This window comes from Meriones unguiculatus, chromosome 3, assembly GCF_030254825.1.
Source record: "Meriones unguiculatus strain TT.TT164.6M chromosome 3, Bangor_MerUng_6.1, whole genome shotgun sequence".
NCBI classification, from domain to species: domain Eukaryota; kingdom Metazoa; phylum Chordata; class Mammalia; order Rodentia; family Muridae; genus Meriones; species Meriones unguiculatus.
In genome coordinates, this window is record NC_083351.1 from 113,682,572 (window position 1) to 113,705,874 (window position 23,303).

Below are 23,303 nucleotides of genomic sequence, written 5' to 3' on the forward strand. Positions count from 1 at the left end.
TTTGACTTACCAAAGCTGAATTAGGACCAGGTAAATCAATTAAATAGTCCTATATCCCCCAAAGAAATAGAAGTGGTCCTCAAAAGTCTCCCATCCAAACAAAGCCCAGGACCAGATGGCTTCAGCGCAGAATTCTACCAGACCTTCAAAGAAGAGCTAACACCAATTCTCGTCAAACTATTCCACAAAGTAGAAACAGAAGGAATATTACCAAATTCATTCTATGAAGCCACAGTCACGTTGGTAGCTAAACCTCACAAAGACTCAACAAAAAAGAGAATTTCCAGCCAATCTCCCTTATGAACATTGATGCAAAAATACTTAATAAAATACTTGCAAACCAAATACAAGAACACATCAAAGATATTATCCACTATGACCAAGTAGGCTTCATCCCAGGTATGCAGGGGTGGTTCAATATACGGAAATCCATCAATGTGATCCACGATATTAACAAACTGAAAGAAAAATCCACATGATAATCTCCCTAGATGCTGAAAAAGCCTTTGACAAACTCCAACATCCATTCATGTTCAAAGTATTGGAGAGATCAGGGATACAAGGCGCATATCTAAACATAGTAAATGCGATATACAGCAAGCCTATAGCCAACATCAAACTGAATGGAGAGAAACTTAAAGCAATCCCACTGAAATCAGGGACAAGACAAGGCTGCCCACTCTCTCCATATCTCTTCAACATAGTGCTGGAAGTCCTTACTAGAGCAATAAGACAGTTGAAGGAGATCAAGGGGATACAAATTGGAAAGGAAGAAGTCAAATTATCACTATTTGCAGATGATATGATAGTATACGTGAGTGACCCCAAAAACTCTACCAGGAAACTCCTACAGCTGATAAACACCTTCAGCAAAGTGGCTGGATACAAAATTAACTCAAAAAAATCAGTAGTCCTCCTGTATACAAAAGACAAAAGGGCTGAGAAAGAAATTAGGGAAACAACACCCTTCACAATAGCCACAAATGACATAAGGTACCTCGGAGTAACCCTAACCAAGGAAGTCAAAGACTTGTATGAAAAAAATTTCAAATCTCTGAAGAAAGAATTAGAAGATATGAGAAGATGGAAAGATCTCCCATGCTCATGATTTGGCAAGTTTAACATAGTAAAAATGGCCATCTTACCAAAAGCAATCTACAGATTCAATGCAATGCCCATCAAATTACCAACACAATTCTTTACAGACCTGGAAAGAAAAATTCTCAACTTCATATGGAATAACAAGAAACCCAGAATTGTTAAAACAATCCTCTACAATAAAAGATCTTCCGGAGGTATCTCCATCCCTGATCTTAAGTTGTACTATAGAGCAACAGTTTTAAAAACTGCATGGTACTGGTATAGAAACAGAATGGTGGATCAATGGAGCCGAACAGAGGACCCAGAAATAACCCCACACACTTATGGACACCTGATCTTTGACAAAGACGCCAAAACCATACAATGGAAAAAAGATAGCATCTTCAACAAATGGTGCTGGTCTAACTGGATGTCTACATGTAGAAAAATGCAAATAGATCCATACTTGTCACCCTGCACAAAACTGAAGTCCAAGTGGATCACATACCTCAACATAAAACCAGACACATTAAATCAACTTGAAAAAAAAGTGGGAAATACCCTAGAACTCATTGGTACAGGGGAAAACTTCCTGAACAGAACACCAACAGCACAGGCTCTAAGAGCAGCAATCAATAAATGGGACCTCATGAAACTGAAAAGCTTCTGTAAAGCAAAGGACACCATCATCAAAACAAAGCGACCACCTACAGATTGGGAAAGAATCTTCACCAATCCTTTATCTGACAGAGGACTCATATCCAGTATATATAAAGAACTAAAGAAGCTGAAAAGCAGCAAACCAAGTAATCCACTTACAGAATGGGGAACAGAGCTAAACAGAGAATTCTCTGTAGAGGAATACCGAATGGCAGAGAAGCACTTAAAGAAATGTTCAACCTCACTAGCCATTAAGGAAATGCAAATCAAAACAACCCTGAGATTTCACCTTACGCCCATGAGAATGGCCAAAATAAAAAACTCAGGTGACAACACATGCTGGAGAGGTTGTGGAGAAAGGGGAACCCTTCTGCACTGCTGGTGGGAATGTAAACTTGTACAACCACTCTGGAAATCCATCTGGCGCTTTCTCAGACAACTAGGAATAGCGCTTCCTCAAGATCCAGCCATACCACTACTGGGCATATATCCAAAAGAGGCTCAAGTACACAAAAAAACATTTGCTCATCCATGTTTGTAGCAGCATTATTTGTAATAGCCAGAAGCTGGAAACAACCCAGATGCCCCTCAACTGAAGAATGGATGCAGAAATTGTGGTACATCTACACAATGGAATATTACTCAGCAATGAAAAATAAGGAAATCATGAAATTTGCAGGTAAATGGTGGGATCTGGAAAGGATCATCCTGAGTGAGTTGTCCCAGAAGCAAAAAGATACACATGGTATATACTCACTCATATAGACATACAACATAGGACAAACCCACTAAAACCTGTGCATCTAAAGAAACTAAGCAAGAGAGAGGACCCTAACTAAAATGTCCAATCCCCATCCGGAAAGGCAAAGAGGATGGACATCAGAAGAAGAAGAAAACAGGAAACAACCTAGGAACCTACCACAATGGGCCTCTGAAAACCTCTGCCCTTCAGACTATCAAAGCAGATGCTGAGCGTGATGGGCAACTGTTGGGCAGAGTGAATGGAATTTTAGGTAAGAACAGGGAAATAGTAAGAGCTGGAGAGGACAGGGTCTCCATGAGGAGAGCAACAGAACAAGAAAATTTGAACACAGGGAACTTCCCAGAGACTCATACTCCAACCAAGGACTATTCATGGAGATAACCCAGAACCCCTGCACAGATGTAGCCCAGGGCAGTTCAGAGTCCAATTGGGTTACATAGTAATGTGAAGAGGGACTGCCTCTGACATAATCTGATTGGCCTGCTCTTTGATCACCTCCCCTTGGGGGGGAGCAGCCTTACCAGGCCATAGTAGAGGACAATGCAGCCACCTTTGATGTGAACTGATAGACTAAGATCAGAAAGGAGAGGAGAACCTCCCCTATCAGTGGACTTGGGAAGTGGCATGCAAGCAGAGGGAGGAGGGAGGGGCTTATGGGGGGATGCAGAATGAATAAAGTGTAATTAAAAAAAAAGAAAAAGGATATTCAGATAAAAAATGGAATTTTAAAAGACATATAGATAAGCGAAGAGAACAAGACAGGAATTCATCAGGGAACCAGGAAACCCCCAAGGATAATAGGAGAGGAAGAAAAGGACAAACAATAGCTGAACTACCAAAAACAGAGGAAGCAAAACCTCTCAATAATAACCTTAAATGTTTATGTTCTAAAGTCAACTGTGTCTTTGGAATGTGCACCAAAGTAAACACTCAAATTGCTTACCATGTACTTACAGCCACAGACAATTAACTAACACGACAAACTTATTTTAAGAATTCTATACGTGTAAGCATTCTTTTCACTTAGAAATCAAGAATACTTAATAAGACCCTCTGGTTTCTTTTCCCATCGGACTTCAAGATGGTCTTGGTGGGAGTAAAGGAGAAAGAGCACAGTGAAGTAAGCTTCAGAGCACTCACAGCGGTCATGTGAGATTGATTTAAACAGGTTTGAAATCTGCTTGTAAAATGGAGTTATCTAAGAATTAAAGAGAGATGAATGTGAAAAAAAATTGTGTTGGTATTTTGATGGGAATTGCACTGAATCTGTAGATTGTTTTTAGTAGGATGGCCATTTTCACTATGTTAATTCTCCCGATCCATGAGCATGGTGGATTTTTTTTTCCATCTTCTTATTTCTTATTTCTTCTCCAATTTTTTTCTTCAGAGACTTGAAGTTTATATATAATTACAGATCTTTAACTTGTTCAGTTAGAGTCATGCTAAGGAACTTTATGTTATTTTTGTCTATTGTGAAGGGTGCTGTTTTCCCAATTTCCTTTTCTGTCAGTTTGCCTTTTGTATACAGAAGGGCTTCTGATTTTTTAAGTTAATTTTGTATCCATCCAGACACTTTGCTGAAGGTAGTTATCAGCTGAAAGAGCTCTCTGATAGAATTTTTGGGGTCACTTATGTATACCATCATATCATCTATGAATAGTGATAGTGTGACTTCTTACCATTCATATGTAAAGTTTTGTAGAAATCAGGAATACACAGCACATACTGGATCATAGTCAAAACAATATACCGCAAGCCTATATCCAACATCAAAATAAATGGAGAGAAACTTAAATCAATTCCACTGAAATTGGGCACAAGACAAGGCTACCCCCTCTCTCCTTATCTCTTCAACATACTTCTTGAAGTTCTAGATAGAGCAATAAGACAAGTAATTGACATCAAGGAGATACAAATTGGAAAGGAAGAAGTCTCCAATTTCTTCATGAAGGCACTTAGTACTATGAACTTTCCTCTCAGCATTGCTTTCATTTTGTCCCATAAGTTTGGGTATGTCATGCCTTCATTTTCACTGATTTCTAGGAAGTCTTTAAGTCTTTAATTTCTTTATTTTTTTTTCTCTAACCCAGCTGTTCTTGACAAGAGAGTTGTTGAGTTTGCATGTATATATATAGGCTTTTTTTTTTTTTTTTTTTTTTTGCTATTTATGTTCTTGTGGTCCAGCTTTAGTCCTTGGTAATCTGATAAAGTACAATGGGCTTATTCAATTTTTTTATATTTCTTGAGGCTTGCTCTGTGATGGACTATAATAGTTAATTTTGATAATATTCCATGAGGTGCTGAGAATAAACTATATCCTTCTGTGTTTGGGATAAAAATTTTGTTGCTGTCTATCATGTCCACTTCATTCATGATGTCTGCTAGTATCATTACTTTTCTATTTATTTTCTGTTTCATTGAGTGTTTTATTCATTTCTTCTCTAAAGGCCTCAAACTTTTTGACTGCACTTTCCTGTATTTCTTTAAGGGTTTTATTAGTTTCCTGGTTTATCATTTTTATAAGCATAGATTTAAAGTCATTTTCTTGTCTTTCAGTTGTGTTAGGTTATCTGGGGTTGCTTGCCATAGTACAACTGGGTTCTGGGGATGCTCTGGCTTTTGTTGATTGTGCTTTCACACAATTAACAATTTTAGCCATCTGGTTGTCTCTGGCATTGGCTGGTAGATCCTGCTACCTCCTGAAGTTCTCAAGGGTGGGGTAAGAGCCCTGAGCCGGAAGATGGATGTTCCTACAGGAGCCCTCCTCAGATTGGTGGGAATGGTCTTATACTGGAATGTAGATCTCATTGACTGCCTGTGACTGTCTGTTAATGTATGATCCTGGGAACCAACTGGACTCCTCAGAAGCCCAGGAACTGTCTTTTTGCCAGGGGATTTCCTAGGGTCAGCTCAGCTACTGGCTTTCTTGTCCCATGTTTGAAGAGCTCCAGCTCCCCAAACACTCTGCTCAGACATTGTCTGCTTATGCTGGCCCGAACCATCTTGGATACTCTGTGAGCTCAGATGTCGTCCCAGGCTCCTTAGGGAGACAGGTTGAGCTTTGGAGAGGTGGCTGAGGTATTTCCATGGATATGGAGCATCAGGAGGCCAAAGCATGAAGCCATGTGCCCCATGTACCAGGCATCCATATCTGGTGGGAGAGGATAGGTGGGCTGAGGCTGAGTCCCTGTGCTGGAGGGAGGCAGGGAAATTTTCCAGTTATTAGCCTGGTGACCTGAGGACATTGGACATTTCCCTCAAATGGCCTGTTGGTTGCTTGGCTCTTACTGCTGTCCTTTTGTACAATTGGTGCCACCATAATGGATCTACCATATACTTTTTTTTTTTTTTTTGTAAAGGTGTGTTTCATGTCTCAAACAGTTTTGCTGATGTTTCTAGTATGTTTTATGTTTAGAACCATGTTGCTTGAAAACAGTGATACTTTGATTATTCTGTTAAATTTGTGTCCTTCTTTCACCTTAGTGTTGTAGTTATAGTTAACTATCTGAATAGTACACTGAATGAGAGGAGTTAATCATGAGATCTTTTTCTGTTGTCTATTGTTTTAGAAGAAATGCTTTCAGTTTTTTTTTTAATTTGGAGTTATATTTACTATAAGTTTATCATAAATAGCCTTCATTATGTTGAGATAAGTTCCTATCATTCCTCGCCCCTTCATGACTTGTATGATGAAATTTTGTAAACTGGAAAATTATTATTTATGCCACTTTGAAATGATAATGTATTTGTCCTTGAGTTCTCTTTTATGTTGTATTGTACATTGTGTTCAAACAACTTTAGATCCAAAAATGAAAAACTAAATTAGTCATGGTGGATGATCTTCAAAGGTTGATGATCTTTATTTGCAAGTATTTTATTAACAATTCTTGCATTTTTGCTCATTGTGAAATTTGGCTTATAGTTTGTTTGTTGTTGTTGTTGTTGTTTTGTTATGTTCTTATCTAGTTTCAGGATCAGGATAATGCTTGCTTCAATGAATGAGTTTGATTATGTGCCTTCATTTTAATTCATTTATATATTCTCCTGATTATTTTTGGTATGTCCTGGGCCTAAAAATGTACCTTTTATTCCTTCATGATCTAGTGTTATGGAATATAAGTTTTTAAAGTATACCTCAAAGATACGAATTTCATTGAAATTTATGATGACATATTTTACATATCTAATTAGTTAATTTTGTTTCCTGCTTTCTAGGTTAGGAGTTTGCAAGTTTTTTCTTTTCAAAGAAAAAACCATTTGTCTGTATGTTTGATGGATTAACTAATTGGTAGGGTGGTTTGAATGATAAGTGTTACTATAGGCTTACACATTTGAAAACTTGGACCACAGTAGTGGACCTAATAGGGACTAATTTATGGAGGTCTAAGAGCTATGGCTTTGCCAAAGGCAGTATATCTTTGAAAGTATATAACATCAATATACCTCTATATTGCTCTCTATTTCTTGCTTGAGGTTGTGAATAAGCGTTCTGTTTCCTGCTCCTGCATGTCATGCTTACATATGATGATGGATGATATATCCAAATAAGTTAAACTTTTTCTTCCATTAGTTATGTTTGGTTATGTTTTTTTTTTAATCACAGCAGCAGAAAAGCAACTGATACAAATAGTTTTACATATTTTTATTTTCATCTCCAATTCATTCTTCTCTACTCAGATCTATTTTCTTGACATCTACTGGTTTTTGATTTGGTTTCTTCTTGCTAGTATTGAGTTGCATTGGGAAATTGGTTATATTTAATCAGCTGATTTTTCTAAGGTGTACCCTGATAACTATATAATTTCTTTTTAGAATTATCATACATTTGACTCATAAGTTTTTTATTTTATTCTAGAAAAATTAAAATTCATACTATATTATAATGACTTCACTGTCATTCAAGGGTGTTTGTCCTATAAATATTTGTATAGATGAAGTTATTTTTGCTATTAAATTTTAGTTTTTTGTTGCCATGGTTCAACAAGGTAATGTGGATTGAGACATTTAAGTAAGGCTGAAGGTGATATATGAAAGGCATCATGGGTTATGGGGAGAGCTAATTACAATTCAAAATGGGTGTAAAAGCCATTTGGAAACCTAATACTTTGTAAGTTAAAAATATACCTTCAATAAGAGTTTGAAAGGAAGGTACTCTACATAGATGACAAATGTTGTTTCTGCCAGAAGCATAGATTATGTAAAAGTTTCACTGAAGTGTGTGTGAACCTTCCTCTGAAAATCCTAGAGGCACAGATAATTATCATTTATCCTAGGCACTCAGAAGAACCAGGTGGTAACACCCTATTGCTGGAGACTCTGAAGACTCTGTCTAGTGGCCTCTGTTCTCCACGATTAACTTTGAAGTTTGTTCAGTAAGTGGGTTCCAACACCCTCCTGATTCTACCCAGATGGTATCACCTGCCCAGAGTATCTGAAGCTCTAGCTAAAGGATATTTCTCAATTGTGTCAAATTTCCTACCAAAGGGATGTAACTGTAGACATTAAGTATCTCATTGAAAGCTTTAGAGGTCTCTGAATCAGTAAACATTAGATAAATAAATTCAGAAGTTTATATACCTGATGACCACAGACATAAGGCTATCAAATCTGAGAGTCAGCCTCTGTTTATGAGTTCTGCTTTAAGCCACTGAGGCCATTTTCTTTGATGTTTACAGTTAGACCTGAACCTTGTATCAGCTTGTACCTTTGCTTGTCGTCATTGACCCCTTCTTCTTTCAAGAACAGCCTCCTAGGGGTGGATCACCATTTACCTGGTCTTAAGTAAAATTCAGGTTCTCAACTTGTGATTGTACACATTTGTCAAATTCACAGACTACTTAATTATATTCTTGATTATTTTTAATAATTGGGTGCCTTCCATTATTAGATTCTATGTAAATAACAATTATTAGTTATTATAAAATATAATAATAAAAATGTACTTTAGTTTGGCTCTGTTGGTCTCATTGTGGAGCTCCTGTCCCTTCTAGGTTTATGTCCCTCTTCTTTCATAAGATTCCCTGTGCTCTGCCCAAAGTTTAGCTATGAGTCTCACCATCTGCTTTGATACCCTGTGGAAGGCTTCTGTCCTGTTCACTGTCTTCTCCTACTTCTGATGTCTATCCTGTTTGCCCTTCTGAATGAGGATTAAGCCTCTTCCCTATGGTCTTCCTTGGGTCCAGATAGACCAGCAGCGACTGGACTGATATTCTAATTAAGAACCAGGCATGGAAAGGAACTAGACTCCCTGCTTAGAGGAAGCCCCTAAGCTGCTCAGTTTTCGAGTAGGTTCATTAGTAAGGGGAGCAGGAACTGTCTATGGCATGAATCAGTGGCTTGTTCTTTGGTCATCTCCTACTGGAAGTGCAGTCTTACCAGGCCACAGAGGAAGATGATGCAGCCACTACTGATAAGACCTGAAAAGCTAGGGTCAGATAGAAGGAGGTCCTCCTCTATCAGTGTACTAAGGGAGGGACATAGGGGGAGAAGAGGGAGCGTGGGTGGGACTGGAAGAGATGTAGGAGGGGGCTACACCTGGGATACAAAGTGAATAAATTATAACATAATAAATAAATACATAAATAAATACCTTTTAAATGCACTTTAATTCTTTACTCTTTAAGATTATAATATGTTACATCCTTTCTTCATTACTTTTCCTCTCTCCAAATTCTCGTATATAGCCGCCTTCCTTTTTTCAAATTTATGGCTTCCTTTTTCATGAAATGTTTATATATACATATCAATAGTTTTATACATATAGACCTTTAATAGTAAATAGTTACATATATATATATATATATATATATATATACAGATATAGCATACATTGTATGTGTGTTACTAAATGTACAAATATATGGGGTTAAATTTGTGCATTATGACTTAGGTGTATATGTTCTTAGTATTGATGATTTGGTATTGGATAACCAATTGGTATGCTCTTCCCTGGGAAAGAATATTTCTCATGTTATACCACTAGGAAGATTGTTCTATACCACTCATTGGCATATGCCCAAAGGACTTAATATGCTAATACTTGATTACTTACATTGATTGCTACTCTATTCATAATACCTAGGAAATGGAAACAACCAAAATATCCTTAAACTGACAAAACATAATGAAAATATGGCATATATACACCATGGGATATTAATATCTTTTAAGATTGAATTCATTAACATTCTAGGCAAATGGATAGATCTAGAAATTTATTGTTGATTAGTACAAATATTGAATATTCTCTCAAATCTAAGAAACCAAACTCAAAGTCTTTGGATATGAGTGCATATCTTAGGGTACTAGATAACAGAGGCGCTATCAAAGGAAAAAGAGATATTGTCTGTGTGCAGTGTGGAGGACCAATAGAGAGGGTAACAACAGCACATATCTTATCTGATGGGAGAAATGGGGCATCTCTAATTAATCAGAAGGATAAAAATTAATAAAGAAAAGGAGATGAGGTTAAATAACACTAAGGATATTTGAAAGGCCAAAAAAATCTTACCTAAGAATATGTATAGTATACATAAGACTTTATAAAAATATACGTGTATAATTTAAATAAGATTTTCTGTTGGGCTAACAATGTTTCCTACAAGATCCAAACATAATCTAATAAATATTACAACACCAGACATAAAAAGCCATCTTTAGAGTTTTTGGTAAGAGCTAGCCAAAAGCCTCATCAAACATTATTCACTATTGCTTTGCCCTTGGTTGCCTCATAGAGGTGAAATGTACTATTGAAGAAGATACTATGTACTTGAGACACAAGGCCTGGAGATTACGCAAGAACAAAACTTGGATGCAAGGCTAAGCACTGCACTCAGGGTCAGCCGCTTTGGACCCAGAGAAGAACATGTCTGATTGCATGCAGGTTGATGCCCCAGGTCCCGCCTCTGAGAAAAAGGTATCGGACGGGTCTAATGCTCTTTGGGTGGATGACACCTAAATGAACATCAGTACAACGTCCCAATTTATTTCTAATATCAGAGATCAGACCTCTACTCTTGCCTGATGCGTCTAAAACAAAAAGGGGGAACTGTAGAGAGCTGCATAATGCCGTGCCTTAAAGATGGAGCTGGTTTCCGCCTTCCACCTTCCCGATGGTGAGTGCTCTCTGTCACGAACAATTCCACATTTGGCTAAGGCTGAGGATGTGGCTTGCTTCCATGTATGTGGACCTATCTGCATTGCCCACGTGGCATGCTGGGGTTGGCTACCCAGAAGCTATTTAAGCTGTGGGCTGGCTTTCCCCAGGGTCAGATGATTGTTCAAGGTTCCTGAATAAACTGCATTGAAAAAAAAAAAAGAAGGAAGGAGAGGAAGACCTCCCCTATCAGTGGACTTGGGGAGGGGCATGCCTGAAGAAGGGGGTGGGAGGATGGGATCGGGAGGGGAGGAGAAAGGGGCTTATCGGGGGGATACAAAGTGAATAAAGTATAATTAATAAAAATTTTTAAAAAATTAAAAAAAAGAACAAAACTGAAAACCCTTTTCTTTTTTTTTTTAAATAAGTTTTTGGTTTTTTGTACTACATTTTATTCATTTTGTATCCCAGCTGTAGCCCACTCCCTCATTCCTTCCTCCCTCATTTCCTCCCATGCCCCTCTTCAAGTCCACCAATAGGGAAAGTTCACCTCCCCTTCCATCTGACCCTAGGTTATCAGGTCTCTTCAGGACTGCTGCAGTGTCCTCCTCTGTGGCCTGGCAAAGCTATTCCTCCCTCGGGGTTGGGGGTGGGGTGGGGTGGGGAGAGGAGCGTGGTTAAAGAACCAGCCACTGAGTTCATGTCAGAGACAGTCTCTCTCTTCCCCTTACTAAGGAACTCATTTGGATACTGAGCTCCCATGGGCTACATCTGAGGAGGCTTCTAGGTCATATCCATGAATGGACCTTGGTTGGAATATCATTCTCAGAAAATACTCCTGAGTCCAGATATTTTGGTTCCATTGCTCTCCTTGTGGAGCTCCTGTACTCTCCAGGTCTTACTAACTCCCCCTTCTTTCATATGTTTCCCTGCACTCTGCCCAAGGTTTGGTTATGAGTGTCTGCATCTGCTTTGATACACTGCTAGGTAGAGTCTTTCAGAGGCCTTCCGTGGTAGGCTCCTGTCCTGATTCTTGTTTTCCCCTTCTTCCAATGTCCTTCCCCTAGGAGTGGTATAGCTAGATCTTGAGGAAGGGCTATTCCTAATTGTCTGAGAAAATGCCAGATTGATTTCCAAAGTGGTTGTACAAGTTTACATTCCCACCAGCAATGGAGGGGGGCTCCCCTTTCTCCACAACCTCTCCAGCATGTGTTGTCACTTGCATTTTTGATCTTAGCCACTCTGATAAGTGTAAGGTGAAATCTCAGGGTTGTTTTGATTTGCATCTCCTTGATGGTGTAAGGACGCTGAGCATTCTATATTCTCTGCCATTCTATATTCCTCTACAGAATATGCCTTTCTATATTCTCTGTTTTGCTCCGTACCCCATTTTTTAATTGGATTACTTGATTTGTTATTTTTTAAGTTTTTTAGTTCTTTATATATTCTTGTATTAGCCCTCTGTCAGATATGGGGTTGGTTGGTGAAGACCCTTTCCGAGTCTATAGGCTGTCATTTTGTTCTGATGGCCATGTCTTTTGCTTTACAAAGCTTTACATTTTCATGAGTTCCCATTTATTGATTGTTGATCTTAAAGCCTGTTCTGTTGGTGGAAAACTCCTTTCTTGAGGACTAGTTTTTATGGTACCAGAGGTACGATGTGAGCTTTCAAAGAAGAAAAACAACAGAAAGTCCTATCCAGCTATGATGCTTATCAACCAGAAAAACAATCTTCATGAAAAAATAACTGTAATGTTTCAATAATGGCATACATATATTGGAAGTAATCAATTTCTCTCTAACTGGATGCAACAAGAGAGCAATCATGTGTGGTACTGGAAACCTAGCCTACTCGCCAAGATAATGAAGTCTTGGATAGAACAGAAGGGTCTAAAACTAACAGTTTACTAAACAAGAATAAAACCTAACTTTATTCTAAGTATTTGTTCTTATGCACACAGATAAGTGTAGCCATCACATCTAATCAAGAAAACGTGTTTTTATAGCAGACAGTAACTCATATTTAATCAATATTCTCCTAAAGATAGCAGTAATTAAGCTTTACAGCATATAGAGTAAGAAAACGGGAATCCTATCTACTGCTGATGATATGCATTGTCTTATCTGAAGAATAAAAGCAAAAATAGAATTGTAATAAATTTTCTGACTGATAATATTCATACCAACAGCATCCCAGATATTATTTTTTAATTGTGAGGCTATAATATAAATAGGTTATTTATTCCTTTACTTTTCTCCCTTCCAGCCCTCCTACATATACCTTTGTTCTCTTTAAAATGCTTGGCTTCAGTTTTCAATAATTGCTCCTGCATGTATGTATGCAAAGGCATGTATATTATAATAAATATAACCTGTTTAGTTTGTGTGCTGTTTTTTTGTATGCATCTTTTGAGGGCTGATTACTTGGAATTGTATAAACAATTGCTGTGTTTATCCCTGGGGAAGACAAGTTATTCAGTTCACAGTATTTATTAATTCCCTATGTTCTTGTGTAGGGATGAATTCACGTGTGTGTGCTTTCTTTCCTCAGTCCACTTTGGAAAGTCTATTATCATCATCCTTTTTTTAGCTCATGTTGACATGTCCCATTATTTGACTTTTTTTCAGATATGATAGTAGAATTCTAAATACACCCATTTTGCTACTGATTAATTCACATATGGGTAATCAGCAAATATTAAAATCTAAGTACCACTATGTTTGTATATTTACATATTTTATCTTGATATTCATTTTTCTAATTGACTTATTTTTATATTTTTTGTTTTAATTTTGTGTTTCTAGTATGTGGTATATGGTTCATCATATTTGCTTCACAATCAAGGTCATCAATGCAGCTATTATTTTTATACCTTACCTAGAAGGCTAGCAACCTTTACTAACTACCTGGACCTAAACAATCACTGATTCCATTTTACAATTCAGTCTGCACCTCATTTTTGTCTCGTGTTTTTCATTACTGCAGCTGTTTTCCAAGATAATATCATCTCTTGATAATACTACATGGAATTGTGCTAATTGTTTTTTGTACATATAGTGTTTATCTCCCTCTTTACTCGACACAACATAAGTTAACATTAAGAAAATGTGCATATTCATACTCTTGCATATATTTTCTCTTGTACCCAGGGAAGTTTCCATTTTTATGTGATTTGTTTTTGTTCCAGTTTAATTATATCACTTCCTTACACTCTACACATTTTCACTTGCTGGCTCTCAGTTAGGTTGAAAATAACATATGGCAAGTCCATGTATTTGTATTTTTTCTACTTTAATAACAGTATCTTGGATATTCATGTGGTTGTTCCTAATGAGACTGTCTGCACATAAGCTAGTCCTACAGTGAGCACTAGACCTACATCAGCTATTCCAGGTCACAAATTTATGTCACAAATTTACATAAATCAACAAATTTTGTGTTTCTTATAAGAATAAAAAGAAAACAGTAATTTGGCTACTTGCTTGGTATGTATTGGAAATGAGACTAAGCAATCCCAGCATCAATAGCAGAATATTTTTCATAATATATTTCATAATATTTTGTTTCATAATATTCTGATGGATTCATAACCCATTTGATTCTTTGCACTTTTTTTTAGAAGAGCACAAGGATGAGGATTATATTGATTTTCTTTGTGTTAAACCCATCATGGATTAGATATAGCAATATTCTAAAGAACTTAAGAAACCTGGGGATTTTTCTACTTGATAGATTCCTGAGTATTACTTAATGTATTTTATTCTAGATTAAGAATTAAATAAATCTGCTTAGTATACTTTAATCATGTGTCTTTTACTATAGACTAAATCGCTGAACTCCGCAATTATACAAATAGGATCTGAGGTCTACAATAAAGGATTTTCATTCAGTATATTAATACATTATTTTATTTATATGTTAATACTTTTAGTATAATTTCACTATCTTATACTTTCTGTCACATTTTACTTTTGTTACTTATATGTGTATAATTAAGTTTATTAAATTTATTTTATATAACACATAAATCTTAAATCATGCTGTTTGGCATTTCTATTTTTTTCTTGTACAAAAATGTAAACACCGAGTATCTTGAACACATTTTAAATCTCATCTTTATTTTTGTCACTATTTGTATATTTATGTCACAGATAAAGTAGAATATCTACCTGACAAAATAGGGCCAGACGAAAGGGGAGGAGGTCCTCCCCAATCAGTGGACGTGGAAAGGGTCAGGGAGAAGCTGAGGGAGGGAGGGTGGGGTTGGGAGGGAATGAGGGAGCAGAATACAGCTGGGATACAGAGTTAATAAAATGTAACTAATAATAATAAACAATAAAAAAGAAAAGAGTGTTTAAACTTTTATGATATATATAAAACTTTTATGCTATATTTACTTGCTTATATATATAGTAAATGTATATATATATAGTAAATATCGCATTGTTAATAGGAAAAAATACACAAGATAAGTTATTACAATTTCTCTTTTAACATAAAAATTAATAATTACAAAGAGATCACTGTCTTAATAGTTACTCACTAGTTTCTCATAAGCTTGGATAAATATTATCTGATTTAAAACTTACTATTCGTAATAGCCAGAATCTGGAAACAACCTAAATGACTGTCTTTTAACCGAAGAATGGATACAGAAATTGTGGTACATTTACACAATGGAATACTACTCAGCTATTAAAAACACGGAAATTATGCAATTTCCAGGCAAATGGATGTAACTAGAAAAGATCATCCTTAGTGAGGTATCCCAGAAGTAGAAAGCATATGGTATAAAGTCACTTATAAGTGGATATTAGCCATATAATATAGAGAAAAGATGCTAAAATCTATAGACCAAAGAAGCTAAACAAAAAGGAGTACCCTAGGGAAGATGCTTAATTCCCATTCTGAAGGAAAAACAGGATAGATACCAAAAGCAGTAGAAGAAAAGAAACAGATTGAGCCTACCAGAGATGTCCTCTAACAGACTCCGCCTAGGAGGGGATCGATGCAGAAGCAAACTCACAGCCAAATTTTGGACAGAGTGCAGGGCGTCTAATGGAAGAAGGGAAGAATGGAAGAAGAACCTGAAGGGAACAGGAGCCACATAAGATGACCAAGAGAACCAAAAAATGTTGGGGCCAGGTGGGACTGCCGAAACTGCACCAACCAAAGACCATATATAGAGAGAGTACCCAGACCCCCCCCTCAGATGCAGCCCAACTACAGTTCAGTCTTCGAGTGAGTCCCCCAGTAAAGCAAAAAGAGACAGTCTCCGATATGAATTCAGCTGCCTACTCCTTGACCTCTTCTCCCTGATTTGGCGACCTAGCCAGCCCATAGAAAAAGAGGACCGAGGCAAGCCTGATGGGACTTGATCGGCTAAGGTCATACAGTAGGGGAGGATGACTTGTCTTACCAATGGACTAGGGAAGAGTGATAGGGGAGGGTGAGACTGGGAGAAGATGAGGGAGGGCGCTACACCTAGGATACAAAGCGAATAAATTGTAAAGCAGAAGAAAAAGGAGGAGAAGGAGGAAGAGGAGGAGGAGGAGGAGGAGGAGGAGGAGGAGGAGGAGAAGGTAGAATAGAATAACTTACTATAATTTGTTATTTCCCTTAATGAAGATTTATATTGTGCATATTTTAGGATATTTATACTAATATTTAAAACATAAAATCCGGGAATATTTAGCAACAATAGTATATCTGACAGAGGGCTAATAGCCAAAACACATATAGAACTTAAGTTAAACACCAACAAACCAAGTAATCCAATTTAAAAATGTGATACAGAGCTAAACAGAGAATTCTAAACAGAGGAATACTGAATGGCAGAAAAGCACTTAGGGGTATAGGAGAAGAAGAGGGAGGGAAGGTGGGATTGGGAGGGAATGGGGACGGAGCTACAGCTGGGATACAAAGTGAATAAACTGTAATTAATAAAAATAAAATAAAAATTAAAAAAAAACCAAAATGCTAAAAAAAGTAGAATATCTACTACCTTTGTTGGTAGGTTTATTTATTTGTAAATGATTAAAAATATACCATAGGTGACACATACAGAAACACACACACAGCAAAGCAAATAAACAGCTGAGGTGCTCAGAAAGACCTTAGGAATCAGATGTTTATGAGGTTTACTCTTAGATTGTGCCTAGTAGGAATGTCAAAGTCGTAAAGACTCACCGGCATGCCTAAATGTGCCGTGAACAAGAACAGCAAAGTAGCCATGCTGACACGAATAGAAGACAGTTCAAGAGAACTCATCTCTATTGGCTATTCTTTTTGTTCCTTTTTCATAATGTTCTTTCATTTTCTTGATTTTATCTTTTAATGGAACATAATGCAAATTTCCAGTGCTGCTGAAAAAACAAATCTTTTTATTTGGTGTTTGTTACCATTTGCATTCCACCAGTTGTGACTAAAGGACAATGAATTATCTGTCCAGATTGATCTGTGTCTAGGAACACTGATAACATAATATACTAGTATCAATGGTTGACTTACATTAACTTTGCAATTCTTGTTAAAATACAAGGCAGTATGAAAAAATTACAGATATTTTCCTTCATTTAACCCGTTTTCTTCTTTCTATTTTATCTTTTCCTTCCTTTTTCATTAATTATTTTCCTTATGTTTGTTATTTTATAAAAAGTAATAATTTCAAAACATTATGAAGTACAGATGATTGCAGAGTTTAAGTGTTCTCAGCGTAAAAAGACCATGATATCAACTGTATTTGCTTTGGAAATTATCTTTACCACACTAAAAAGAGTGTCTTTCTATTTATATTTTCCTTTTATATTTAATCTACTAATCACATATTCTAAATATGTTTTAATATTTTAAATTTTTTATCTTCTTTATTACTCTTGATTCATATTCAAACGTTTAAACTTTTCAAATCATATTAAGCATTCATATGTAATATGTTTTATGTATTGATAAATATAGTTTGAAAATTACTAAGTATTTTAAAATTTTACCAATAAAGGATAGTTATGCCTAATTTCTTTGTTTTCTAAGATCTTTCTGAAATTTTGAGATGCGATTACTAAAACTCTCAAGTGGCAATAATTATATTATCTTTCTTTGCTAAACTGTGATTTAATTTTACTTTTAAATATGACAGAGATCGTCATTTAGGCATTCTGGATCAAACTGCAACTAGTGGCAATAATTTTGGCAAATTTAATCTTAGTAAATTATAGAATACTGAAGTTTTCTATTTTTATTGTGCTGTGTTACAGGGAAGTATGCAAACTGTATAAAAATAATGGGTTTAATCTGTTTCATTATATCATTCTGATGGTTTTATATTTTGTACAGTAAATTCCCATCAAAACTATTCATCATTAAATATTTCTAATGGCTACCACTTACAGGATGTTATCATCTATCCCTCAATAGTACTATATTTTATTTTCATTTTTCTTTTAAAAACTAATTTTGCATTAGAGGAGAAATCTTGTGAAACTTGGCTTGGTGACATTATCTTATTTCCAATTAACATAATAAAATCCAGTTCCTTTCCTTTTCTTCAAATTATGTAATTTAATGAATAATTATAGGTAAATATCACTCCAGTGTGTGTGTGTGTAAGTGTATGTGTGAGAGTGTGTGTGTGTGAGAGAGAGAGAGACAGGGAAAGAGGTATTTCCTTTATTCATGCATTGTTTTTTTGTTTCTTTTTTTTCATGCTCATGTAGGCTGAAGTTAAAACCTGACTATTTTAAACAGTATGTCCCAAACATCGGAATGTAGGAATTTGTATTAGATGCCTATTATAATTTCTGAGAGAATTTATCAAGATGTTGTGTAGCTTGTCACATGGCATCCAGTTGCAGTTTGTTGTGGAATCTTCCTATGGACTATTATAGTGGAAACAGTGATGAGTATGCCGATCAGGAGCATATAAGGGTTGGTTTTTCTCACACAGCCTACCAGTACTTTTATGCTTCCTCTTATTATTTATATTGTTGTAACTTTTAAATTGTCATACAAGTATGTATTGTGTACTGAGTATTTGTCTCCATGTATAGGTAATCATCCTTTTCTCTCCGTCCTGTTTCTCCTAGTGTGCTATGTGCACCTGAGAAGTTTAACTTCCACTTTCATCTCATACTTACACATATGACTTTAGTGTCTATATAAAATTTAGGACAGAAAACATAATGTTTGACGTCTGAAGCTGATATGATGTGCTTGATATTCTCATCTACAGTTGATTCCATTTTTCCTGAAGACAAAATAACTTCATTCTTCTTTGTGGATAAAAACAAATCCACATATTTATTCATTGCTCTGTTGTTAGACATCTTATTAGGTTCCATATTTTAGCTAATGTGAACACTGAGGAAATAAACATTGATGCAGAAGTTTTCACTTTAGTCATTCGTCTTCTTGGTAGGGCTTACCCCTAGATATTTTTTTGAAGTTATTGTAAATGACTTTTTCTTAGTTCATTTTTTTTGTTTAGTATTTTTAAATTAGTTTGCGAAGAAAGAAATTTCCTTATAGCATTTCTACATGAACTTTATTTTGCTTGATTCTCCCTTCTCAATTACAACCCTCTCTGTTAACCAGAAATATTGCCCTTTCCATCTATATATTTTCATGTGTTCCATTTTCTTTTATCCTCTCTCTACCCCTTACACTGTTTTGTTTTATTTCATGGGAACCTTATAATTTCTCATCATTTACTCCTCCTAAATATTCACATATTAGTTCCTCCTAGATATGTATATTAAACCATTAGAAGCCGTGCTCCATGTATAAAAGAAAGAATAAAGAAATTATCTAGGTTTCTTTCCATACCTTCTTGCCATTTGTACTAAGAAACGACTTCTTTGTTAATATTGGTTTTCTTTTTTTTTTCTATTTGGCTGATAGCATTAATAAGATTTAAGAGCTTTCTGACTTGGGTTTGGACAAATTTTGTGAATTCTGTTGCAGCCAGTCTGAGTTCGTATGTGCAGCTGGACCTACTGTGTCCAGAAGACAATGTTATATTGTACTCATCCATTATCCTGTAATCTTTTTGCCTCCTCTTCTGGGATCATACCTGAGGTTATCCAAGGTGGTTGTGGTGCTATATAGGAATATCAGGATATATAGCAATAGATATAGATTGGATTTAGATACAGATGATATAGTTAGAGTATGATGATATCTATATAGATAGCATCATATAATGTGTAATGCATATCTGATATATGATTATATATATAAAATCATATATATATATATATAGAGAGAGAGGTATAGAGATATATCTGACTCATGTTTATATCCATAGATACATCGATTTCTTCCATTGTATCTTCCACGCCTGATATTCTTCTATCTTTTGTAGTTTGTTGTTTATGCTTAACTCTGTAGTTCCTGTTCTTTTTCTCTAAGTTCTTCTTCTCCATGATTTCCTCCACCTGTGTGGAGGAAAATTTCTTTAATTTTTTCAATTCTAGCTTCAGATCTTGAACCATTTTGCTGATTTCCTTCACCTTTCTGACTATATTTTCCTGCTTTTTCATCAATTCCTTCACCTGTTTATTTCAACATTCCTCTGTTTTTTTTTTATTATTTCTTTCAGTGATTTAATTCTTTCCTCTCTGAAGGCCACAAACTGTTTGGCTGCATCTTCCTGTATATCTTTATGGATGGGCATAATCTGTTGGACTTTATCTTCCTCTAATTCTTAGTGAATTTTATTTGTTTTCTCCATTAACCTCTTTATAAGTATAGATTTTAAGGTCATCTTCTTGAATTTGACTTATGTTAGGGGTCCAGGGCTACTTTCCCCTGGATAACTGGGTTCTGGAGATTCCATATTGCTTTGGCTTTTGTTTCTTGTGCTTTTATGCGGGCCTCAACCTTTCTGGCTGTCTTAGGTGTTGGCTGTTAGTGTCTTGTGCCTGCTGGAATCCTGGGATGGGGAGAATCCCCTTAGCAGAAACATGGTTGTTTCTGAAGGAAGACTCCTCAGGTTTTTGTGTATGGTCACCAAATGGTAGGTGCTTCTCAGGAATTGCCACAGCTCACCTCAGGTGTATGAATATCTGTGGTAAGCATGTTTGTTGGTAGTCAGGGGCACTCTCCACTAGGAGAGGTCCTGCAGACAGCTTCCCTGACACTGGGTTTCTTGCTCTGAATTTAGTGACCTGCTGCTGCTGCTCTTACACTTATTTACTGGAAACCCCACGGTTTGGTCATTTTAGCCAGGGAGACAGGTTGTGCCTTAGAGCAGTGTCTGGGGGCTGATACCATGGATCTTAGGTTTCTGTTGGTCTAAGGTTGGAGCTCTGCTCCCTAGGACCCAAGCAGTAATCAATGGTAGGTGAGTGCAGTACTCATACATGTGGAGGAGGCTAGAGTCTGGATCCTGCAGAAACCCAGAAACTTTTTCAAGGATTAGCTGGGTGTCCTGAGATCTGACCTGATGTTTCCCTCACTATGGGGGTTTCTCCCCACAGTGAGGCCCTGTATGTGGTGCTTGGGGGTCCACAGTTCAGTCTGGGATGGTGAGTAGAGCATGCAGGTGCAGGGGAGTGGCTCTACACTGGTGACTGGGCTCCTGCAAAAACTGGGAAGTTTTTCCTTAGAACTTTTTGGGGATGGAAGTTCGGTTGCCCTGAGGTAGGACCTAATGTTTCCTTCATTGTGAGGTTTCCTCCCAACAGAGAAACCCGGTCTCTGGTGCTTTGGAGACAAAGTTCTATCTCAGACAGTAGTCAAACCCAAAGGTAAGTCTGGTGGCTGAGGGTCTGCCAGAGCCCAGGACTTTTTCCTGGGATTGTCTGGGTGACCTGAGGTCAGTGTCAATTGCTCCCTTCACTATGGGCTTCTATCTTGACTAGAAAACCCAGTCTCTGGTGTTGTGGAGCCCACAGGGAGTCAGGCATGGTGATTAGAGCACTGAGGCTTGTGGCTCTGGGCTGGCAACTGAGCGCCTGCAAGGACCCAGACACTCTTTAGGGTTTAGCTGGGTAACCTGAAAATGGACCAGATTACTTTCCACACCATGGGGTTTCCTCTTACCTGGGAAAAACAATCCTTGGTGTTTTAGGGCGCAGAGATTGGTCTGTTGGTTGCTGTGCAGTCGCTGCTGTCCTGCTTGTCTGACACAGTGTCCTCTTTGTGCTGCCATCTTGAATTCTGCTTTATTTTCTTTCACCTTTTTCTTTTTCTTATTTTGGGTGGAAACTTTCAGAAGCCCTCTGTGATAGTCTCCTGTCCTGTCACTAGTTTTGTTTTTTATTTTTCTATTCATTTATTTATTTACTTCAATTTATTCACTTTCTACACCTACCAGCTGTAGGCCTCTCCCTTGTCTCCTCCCAACCTCTCCCTCCCTTCCTCTTCTCCTCCCTTGCTCTTCCCCCAGTTCACTGGTAGGGGAGGTCCTCTTCCCCTTCCATCTGACCGTACCCTATCAGGTCTCATCAGGACTGGATGCATTGTACTCCTCTGTGGCCTGGTAAGGCTGCTCCCTGATCAGGGAGAGGTGATAAAAGAGCCAGCCACTGAGTTCATGTCAGAGACAGTCCCTGTTCCTCTTACTAGGGAACCCATTTGGACACTGAGCTACCATGGGCTATATCTATGCAGGGGTTCTAGGTTATCTCCATATGTGGTCCTTGGTTAGAGTACCAGTCTCAGAAAAGACCCTAGTGCCCAGAATTTTTTTGTCCTTATACAACTCCTGTCCCCTCCAGCTTTTTTCTCTCTCTCTTCTTTTATAAGATTCCCTGCACTCTGTCCAAAGTTTGGCTATAAGTCTTAGCATCTGCCTTGATACCATGGAGGGTAGAGCCTTTCAGAGGCCCTCTGTGGTAGGCTCCTGTCCTGTTCCCCATTCTCTCCCTCTTCTGGTGTCCATCCTATTTGCCTTTCTGAATGAGGATTGATTTTCTTACCCAGGGGCCTTCTTCTTGCTTAGCTTCTTTAGGTGTACAGATATTAGTATGTTAATCATATATTTTATATCTAATATCCGCTTCTAAGTGAGTATATATACTTTTAAGTGAGTGAATGGTAAGGGTCTTGGCAGTTCATAACACTAAGAATGATGGAAGAAACCTTGAGATGTTATCTCCAGGGCATGACATAGTCACCCCAATCATGGAGTAAAGGAGGTAGAAGAAGAAGTAAAAGAGGGTCTGAACAAGAATGAAAATGTCACCATCCAGTCATGCCTGGGAGAGGAGCTCATGGGGCCCTGATTTGCTGTGGAGAATGATTGTATTGTATTCTGGGGTAGGGGGTAATTATCTTCAGATGTGTACCCACTAGGAAGTCCACCAGGCTTTTTGGGACAAGTGTTTCTCTTTGTATCAGTCCTGCCTCTCCTGGACTCACTTTGTAGATCAGGCTGACCTCAAGCTCACAGAAACCTACCTGCCTCTGCCTCCATGAGCACTGAGATTGAAGGCATGTGTCACCAACTCCAGCTTAAATTTCCCATCAAGGTATCTGGCATTCAAGCATGTATCTTGATGTGAAACTGTCTTAGAAAACTCTGGGCAAATGGGCAAACTGGCCTGATGTGTCAGTGATACAGAAGTAAGCCTAAACTTTACATTATATTTTTTCTTACAACAATAGACATCTACATTAGCTGTTATCTGGTCTCATAATTTGGTCATTTTGAGCTCCTTATATCCCCAGATAAAGGAAAATAACATAACAAGCACAAGATAAGT

The 23,303-nt window shown here is 37.3% G+C and overlaps 1 long non-coding RNA gene across 1 annotated transcript in view; it reads left to right on the forward strand.

Annotated features, from left to right (window-relative positions):
- The window catches only part of LOC132653124 (uncharacterized), a 223,589-nt gene that overhangs the window by 179,939 nt on the left and 20,347 nt on the right, over positions 1-23,303 (forward strand). The window lies entirely within an intron of this gene.